This window comes from Oryzias latipes, chromosome 9 (assembly GCF_002234675.1).
Source record: "Oryzias latipes chromosome 9, ASM223467v1".
Classification (NCBI taxonomy): Eukaryota; Metazoa; Chordata; class Actinopteri; order Beloniformes; family Adrianichthyidae; genus Oryzias; species Oryzias latipes.
Window position 1 is genome coordinate 10640331 of NC_019867.2, and position 9028 is coordinate 10649358.

Here is a 9028-nt window from a genome sequence, read left to right on the forward strand (position 1 = left end):
GCTTGTTGGCAGACTAACTAGTTTTCAGAGAATATTTACCTTATTGCTCCCCTTACCTCACCCACTGTGATGAATTTTGGGGTAGTAATTATGATTTTTATTATATTTTTATTACTGGATGAAGCCCATCTGCTGGACTATTTAAACGTGTAGTTGTAGAGTTAGAGAAGTTAATTCTCCTTCTGGAGTTTTGGTAAATCGCCTGTCGATTCTGGGAGAGGATCCCTCCTTCATGTGGACATCCCTGAGGTTTTACAGAGAAGAAGGGTCTAAGGGCAGGGATGCCCAGTTTAGCCTAGACTGTTCAGTTATGTTTAGCAGTTACCTATTGAATTTTATGACTGATTTCCTGTTCCTTTACCGGTAATTACCGGTATGAAGCCCATTAAGACAACTATTGTAATATTAAGCTATATAAATAAATTGAATTTAATTGAATTTCTCAGTAATGCAGTTTTAATCTAAATTCTCTTAACACATGTCCCTTAACCTATAAGAACCCATGGTGACATCATTGTAACCGAAAAATATCAGAAATCGACTCTGTGGTCCACTTGGTTTGTGGTAAAATACACATAATTTTATTCTAAGAAAAATGGGTCTGGGTTATTAAGGGGTTAAAAATGAAGCAAAATAGGTTTAAAAAAAATAATATAATTTCCTGACATTCATAGTGTCAACCACAACATTATGGTTAACAGTATTTTCTTTCTGTGGTCTTTTCTGAGCACATCCCATTCAAAGCTGCCACCAGCTTTTCAAAGGGGCACAGGCTTGTTTTTCCAGTTGGTTTTCAAGAGAACTTGTTGAATTTTTGCGTCTGACTTGTAAAGTCAAAGCTGGTCTGTGTGTGGGATGTCTTCATGTAGTTCTCACCAAATCTCACACCTAACAGTCAGGAACACATTGTTTTCAAATCAAAAACATTTCTCTGGAACCACAATGGAAACCAGTTCCAGTCGATGCTCTGACACTGTGAGACTCTCGTTTCCTGTGCGTGCACGTCTGCAGAGAGGTTTTGTGTGTTGTTTCTGCATTGATCTTCGGCTTGCTGTTGCACTGAATGGATGCAAGTAGTCCTCTCAAGCAAAATGTCTGCAGGAAATAGAAGTGACAAATGAGTGGAGGGTTTTTTGTTTTTTTTCAAGTGTAGGCAGGCGCAGAACACAGCAGCTGTTCAAATCAAGTGCGCATTAAACAACTGAATCCGATCCCCTGCTTAATACTAACTCGAACAACAAACAGACGAGCTCCATGTCTCTCCCCTGATGTAAACTGCAAATCAGATTAATTACTGTGAATATATAATTCTCTAATTGTCTGTCCCCAGCTCCCAAACACTTGCGCAAACACGAACGCACAAATGTTGTACAGAATGAGGTAATTATGTGGCAATTACAGCAGTCACAGTGATGGAGCAAAATCTGATGCTTGGAGGAAAAAATGGAAAAAATGTCACTCCAAGTTTTCAGCCAATCCTGAGATTTCTGGGCTCCGAATCCCAACGTTCTCTTTAATCATCACCACTGCTGCTTCTCTCCAATACATAGAGGGATTATTCCCACTAAATCTCCCAAATCCCTAATCCTATTTATCTGTACGCCACACAAAAAAGGTGCTCTCTGCTTACTGCTCAGCTTATGTGTACAGTATGGATGTAAGTACCGTATGTCAGAATGATTTGTGAAGCCTTGTTCATAGTTGTGTTTCAGGCTGGAAATGATCAGTTTTAGTGTCACTGGATGAGGCCTATTAAAGATTTTCCTTAAATGCCTGCACGTGGTCCTTAGAGCTGCGGCTTGTCACAGCCTCAACACTAAAACTATTTGACCTCCATTTGCAAGTTCACAAGTCAATTCATGTTTTGATTCCAAATCGATGCCATTCATCACCAAATTTGTTTGGCAATAAAATATTCTTTACAGTTAACTGACAAAATAAACTAAAAGAAGAATTTTGATCTATAAAATGATGATTTCTTGCATTAAAAAACTCAGTATCTAGATTTTTGACTGAAAAATACCAGAGAATCAACACTGGAGCATCTTTTACAGGATTTGAAAAGGCTAAAGTTAGCCTCCGTGAAACTGCTTGTAACCAGTTAAGGTTACAAATATGAGAGAAAAACTCTTTCTGTTGACGATTTTTACTTGAAATTCACTGAGTTGGAATTGGACGATTGGTTTTGAGTTACCCCACGTACTCATAGTTTTTGATATGCTCATGCAAAAACATTTGCATGACATTTGCACAAATGTTGTGTGGTTTTTACATGCTCAAAATGTCACATTCCCAGTTTTAATTCCAGTCAGTACCAGACCTTTAAGCTACATTCACACCATTCACGTTCAAACGGCAACTTCCATGTGAAAAATCGATGTAAGCCTGCATTTCAGGCTTCCACATTCAAAACTCTGGCATTTACATGTCGCTACGCAAGTTTCTACGACCATTTTTTTTGGATCTATGTACAAAATGCACAACCATTGAGCGCAAAGTGCAAGTCAACCCAGTGGTATAGATTTGGTGGCGATGTATGGCTCTTTAATTAATAGAAATCCTAACCGTTTGTAAATGTTGATCACGAAGGAGAAATTACTAATTGAGGTTTTTGTCCGGCTGGAATTATATGACACTAAGTCTTGCATATATCGGCATAGAGCTGTGAAAAAAAGCCTGGAGTAAGATTCTTGATATTTGCACTGTTTTGCACCAAGCCTGTATCAACTATGGTGGATATGCGCTAGTGAACATTAGGTAAAAAATAAGAAGCCCCTCCCTGCTTGGGCTAAATGCACGTCCATGAACCAGTGTTTAGCGCATTCTTGAGCGCGTGCCACAATGTGTGTAGCTTTACAAAGTTTTCTCACACTTTTTGGTCACATGTTTTGAGACAACTGCAGAACAAATCAGTGACAGGGAGTGGGACTAACAAATGCAAGTATTTCAAGAAGTAACGAGCTCTCACAGCAAAGGAACGGAAACCTAGAACAGTGAGAAACAGGGTACAATAACAGTGTCTAAACAGCAGTTTGTAAGAATTATTCTAGTCAGTAAGTGCCATTTCAGGAATAGCATGCCACAGAAAAACATGTGGACAAAACTGTTAACCCTCTTTGAATGGAAGAAAAAAAAAACTAAGAACTGGCTCATTTTGTACAAATTTTCTGAAAAATATCTAATAAACAGAATCTTAAAAAAAAGGAAAGCTAATGGAACTAATGAAATAGGCCAGGGCTAAAAAAAAAGTACTTTTGGTTAAGTACCGGTACTTTCAACTTATTTGATGCTATTGATATAATTGTCAGTGAGACCTCTGCACCTGCCAGCAGGTACTTTGGCTCACGTGATTTAGGTTTGAATTATGTCTTCTCAAGAGCGTTCCCGTTCAACAGATGATCATCACGAGTCAGATCAAGGTCAATTTAGAGTTTCCTTAGAAAACCAGAAAGACCATTACTTTGGATTTCAAAGGATTTGTAAAAAAAAAGAGATCTACAGGATGCAAACATTTCTGCCAGTAACCATTTACAAAGGTTAAAGGTAGGGTTAGCAAGTAGCTTTACAATGTTCATGTCTTTCAGAATAAAATTGTTTGTTGTCAACACAGGAAATTTGAATCAAATTTTTCCAGAATCATAAGAAAGCTCTGTTTTTCTGAGCATGAAATATCATGACAAAAGTGTGATAAGGTCCCACAATCCTTCCTGATTACCTCTCGGCTCATTTCTCTTTATCCTTAGTTGGAAAGCAAAACCAGGAGCTGCATTTTGTTTTTTAAGCTCCAAATATTTTAAAGAAAATTTCAAAACTATTCAGCAAACAGCTTCAGTACTTTCATGTTAAAACCAATAAAAACATCTTTTCAATGTGATTTCTGTTCCATCATGTTTTAAAGTCTCTTTGAGGTTTTAATTTGGCTTTTTAAAGCCCCCTAAGTTGTGCCTTTTTCTACTGGTGGTGTATAAATGAATTGCTTTTTGATTTAGAATGCAATGCAACATGAAAAAGAATTGCAGAATTGGTGCACAAATACAAGAACTACAGCAGTGGAAGGTATGTGACTTACAGTACATATAGGTGAAATAAAATCAAATCTGATTTTGAAATAATTTGGATGAATAAACCCAAGACTTAAAACTATTAGATCCTATTATGATGTCTTGAAGAGGCTGATCTTCCAACTCTTTTTCTGTCTCCTCCTTCCTGGTCTCACTAAGGCATCCCCCCTCCTTTTTTTTAAAGCCTTTGTCTTTTTTTGCTCTTTATTTTCTATTTCTCTTCATCTGTCCTTCATCTTTCTCTTTTTTCTGTGTTGAACCGACTGTCTCCCCTCCTTTTTTAAGCCCTTTTCTGCAAACCCCTCCCATTTTTCTTTTTTTCCCCCAGATTCCTCAGGAAGCCCCTTTAGTGTGCGTGTGCATGAAAGTGTGTGTGCTAATGAGCTTAGAGCTGTCTCTCCCCCAAGGTGAGGTGCCACGCTGAGGTGATCAGCACTGCTGGAGCTGCAGGTATCAACCGCAAACACCTGCCTGGTTGAGCACTACTGCACACAAGTGTGCAACCCTGATGCCAACACACGAGCACACGGGAGCTTTTCACTTCCTTTTGCTCACATGCACACTGACACACTGCAGAAGAAAAACTATTCCATTCCTCTGTTTCACTTGTGCAAATGTAAATATAGAGTAAATCTTTACTTTTCTGTCTCGTACAGTTTTGCAAACACACACACAAATGCTGAATTTAGTTTGTTCTCTTCTTGCACACACGTGCACGCGGCTGACTGCTGTGCAAGGCTGATAGCATAACTGCGTCCTGTCAACACACAGGATAATCAGCTGCTGGGGATTGTGGGTAAGCTGTAATAATCCCTCGCTTGGAATATGGAAAGCATCAGAGAGTTATTCAATAGGACAGAGATAAAGGTGTGTACATATTTGTGTGCATGTGTGTGTGTGTGTACACACCATCTTTAATATGCATCTTTACCTGAAGCGAGTTGTCAGTGGGAATAATTGAAAAAAAAAAGAGAGAATCCCTCCCATGCACGTGTGTACTCTGACAGTAAAACATCATCTCAGCTTCCTCCCTGAGAAACTGCAACCGCTGTGACGTTGCCTGCTGAAGCAAGACAGCTTTAATTAAGAACTACATCTTGTTCAAGCCTCATTTAGTTCTAAGAAACTGACAATGTTAGTATAGTTGTTCGCTGCCAACTTCAGCCCAGGAGAAAAAATGTAAATACAAATATTTTGTCTTCTTTAAAATGGTTTTAGCTGGTTTATGTCATGCAGGATTTCTCTGTTTTCCTTGTGAATACTTTTAATATTTTTTAAATTTTATTCCTTCATGCATGTTTTATACCAGTTACTCAGGTCATCACATTCCCGGTCATCACCAAAACTTTAAGTAGGAGGGATTAAAGTTGGAACACTCCCTATCAGGCCATGGAACTCAAGATTCAACACCTACTTCTTAAACCAGTTTGAAACCTCAAATGTAAATGAAAAAATTAACTTTAATGTACTTTTGTATTGTATTCACAGTAACGTCAGAGGCTAAAAATGTGCTATACTCAGACTGGTGCTATTATTTATAACAGCTTGTGTAGTTTTATTCTCCGTTGTCCGTTTAGAACTCAACACTGTCTAATGTATCAGCAAATGTCCCGGCTTCCCCTGTCCTCCCGACGTCAACTTCACAGGCTATTGTACATCTTCAAATTTTGTAACCTGAGTTACCCAGAATATCACAAACGACATCTAATTCCTTTTCAGTCTTCTTATAATCTATGTCATGCGGATCAAATCTTTTTTGTTGTTTCAAGAGTCAAAAAAGAAATCGGAAAATATTCATTTTATTAAAAAAGCACCCTCTGACTGGAACTTTCTTCCTCTATCTATGCGTTCTTTAACCTCATTCTTTGCATTTAAAAATGCCTGTTTAGAACATCTTCAACACTCATGTAACTGTTTTTGATTGAATTTGATTTCTTTCCTGCTTTTTATTCCCTTACCTTTAAACTAACTGCTAAGAAGTGCAATAAATGTCTGTGTTTGTGTGTGTGTGTGCATGTGTACCTGCTCGTTGCCTTGTATACTTTAAGTTCTTCATTGTTTTGACTTATGTAAAGTTTGCTCAACTGTATCTGTCGGTATTTGCTTGTTTTGTTGTATGTCAAGGACCCCCTTGAAATCCTACAAACTAATAAATTGAAATTTAAATTGGACTTTTTTTTTTACTTTGTTGTAAAAATTCTGATCTGTGAATCTGAAAAGTCCATCTTGTTACATTACAATGATTTTTACCCCAAACCTGAGGTCAAAATGTTGCTCCAGAGTTTAAACCAGGGATTTCCCACTTCAGGCCGCAAGGGTTGGCCTCCTGCTCCCCCCCCCAGGAAACCTGCCTTGTCTGTTGCTGATTACCTGGAACAGATGTGCTTAGCCAATAAGGAGCTTCAATGGCAGGTTGGTTGGAAGCATGTAGGACACCGGTCCTCAAGGCCTGAATTTGGGCACCCCTGCGGAGGAAACAAATGCACAAAGTAGAAAAACTGATTTGTGTGAGTACCAGGACTTGTTTCATCTATTGATAAATACAATCACTTTCCAGATTCAATTTATTTCCTGTTTATTTTGAGGCAGACTTTTATTCAAGGATGTAAAACATGGGCAAACGGCTCCAGTGTCAATGCATGGAAATGAGCTAAAGGAAGCTCCTATTCTAAATATACTATTGGTATAATCACTGAAATGTTGCTTACCTATTTGCCTTTGTTGTGTGTTATTGCTTTGCTTCTTTCATTTTCTTTATCAACTTTATTTTTCTCAATTTCTGTACAACCATCAGCCACCATCTTTGTTGTTTCCATGAAAGCTGCAACTTCACCCAGGTTATGTTTGCAATGGTTGTAAAATGTTTGAGCTTTTTAAGACAGAACCAACCGAAATCCCTGAAAACTCAAAGCTACATCAAACATCTGTGGTTTAAAAATACAGTTTGCCTGTCAGAAACTCTGATTACTTCTACTCTGAGTCACAACTCCTGAGGCCAATCACTGAGCACACCTTTATTTTCCCTCTGAAACTTTGCATTTGATCAAATGAGAAAGACAGTCATCAATCATCAAGACGCAAAGGAAATTAAAACTTCTTATCACTCCCATACTAATCCTCTATCGTTATTCTTTTTAGGATTTAGCTGGCGACTGCAAAGACATTAAGAGGGCATCACACCATATTTTCCATAATTATCCTGCAGGAGAGCGCTAACACCAAACACAGGTCCTAAATAGTGTGAGTCCTCCCAAGAGTCTGGATTTTCAAGGATTTTAATCAGTTAAATATGTGCGTGGCTACGTGTCTAATCTGCTGGTTAATCGCACTAACACTTTTTATGGGATTGCTAGCTGCGGCAAGGATTACTGAGCCACAGATCACATCCTGATTTCCATAATCCTCCTCTTTTGATAAAACTCTGTTTCCCTCAGCCTGTGCCTTTGTCAGAGCGTAAAACATTGTCCTTTTATTTTGTAATTTATAGCCCAGGTACTTCAGCAGAGATTGTTTTGTTTTCTTTAGCTGAGCCAACTGAACCTCTTGTTCTCATATTAGAATACAAAGTGAAAGAGCAATGAACGACCGGAAACTGAGTATACTGTGTTTTAATTTCCTGGTGGACTCTGCCTTATCATAATTATAATCTTAATGGATATTAAAAACTGGATTCTGGAGCTTCATGCAGATTTTGATTACTTTCTCATGAGAAGAAATGGAAAAAAGGAGAGAAAAGGGTTGCAGTGAGTTTAGTGACAGTTGAGTGTTCTCAGTTTTATATTTCAGTTAAAGCTCTTTTTCTCACATTGTTCTGCATTTCACTGCAATTTCTCTTTTAGGTCAACAATGTTTTAAATTTCTCAGCAGATTTTGGGAAGATGCAATGTTGCTTCATTGGCCTACATGAAACTGATTTCCTTTTTTATATCTGAGCCTTTTAATTTTGCATCAATTTTTTGCACAATATTTATTTTGTTTGAATAGAATAGAATCTTTATAACGGACTCAAGGTCCAAATGTAAAAAAGACAACAACCAAAAGATAAAAATCAGAAAACAACACATAGAAAAAATTAAAATACAAGTAAAACATAGGTTGTAAACTTTAAGACCCACTCCAATCAAACTCCTGTTTTTGGTGTTTTTAACATGTTCTTGTGGCATTTTTCTCGTAATGGAAGACATCTATAAAGAAAATGGAGCTTAAAATTGCTCGTCATTTTTGTTGCACCATTAAATTGGGGTTTTAAGGGGCTGTAAGCCAGCGGGAGAGCATGTAAACAGATAGATGATGGGAAATGGTGGTGGGCTTGCTCCGTGCCAACAGGCAACAACTCTGAGATTAATTTCTACTAAAAACATCAACATTCTTATTTAAAAAAAAAAAAAGGAAATGCTTTTGGAATAGATAAAAAGAGGATTAGTGTGGATCCTTAAGGGTTTAAAAAAGCCTTCCATGCCAGTACTTCCAAACTGGGGACTGGTAATGAAGAGTGCTTTGCCTGATGTTGGTAAATCTTTGATTGACTTCATTATACGAGTCATTAAGACGATGAATAAAACCACAAGACTTTTGTTTGGTCAACCAAAAAAGAGGTTTGGTGAACTAAGAAGAAGGAACTCAAACCATCAAACCTGTGAAGTTCTGGCATCTGATGAAAAGAAAAAATACCTGTTCTGTGTGACTGCTGCATCGGCCGCTTGCAATCCCACAACAAGAGAAACAATTCAACCTTTTTGACTCCTTCCGTCTACCATTATCTAAAAATGAAAGCCGTTCTGCTTGTTTCTGCTGCAGCTCATGTTTAGAATTCACTTGATTTTGGCATTGATGAATAAAATATTGGAAGACAAAAAGGAAAAGACGGCGCTCTTCACAGAACTAAACACCGCCTTGACAAAGAGGGGGGAAATGGCTCTGCTTGATCAAAAGATTCTCATTCTCTTAGGTGCTTCTGTAAAAGTCAT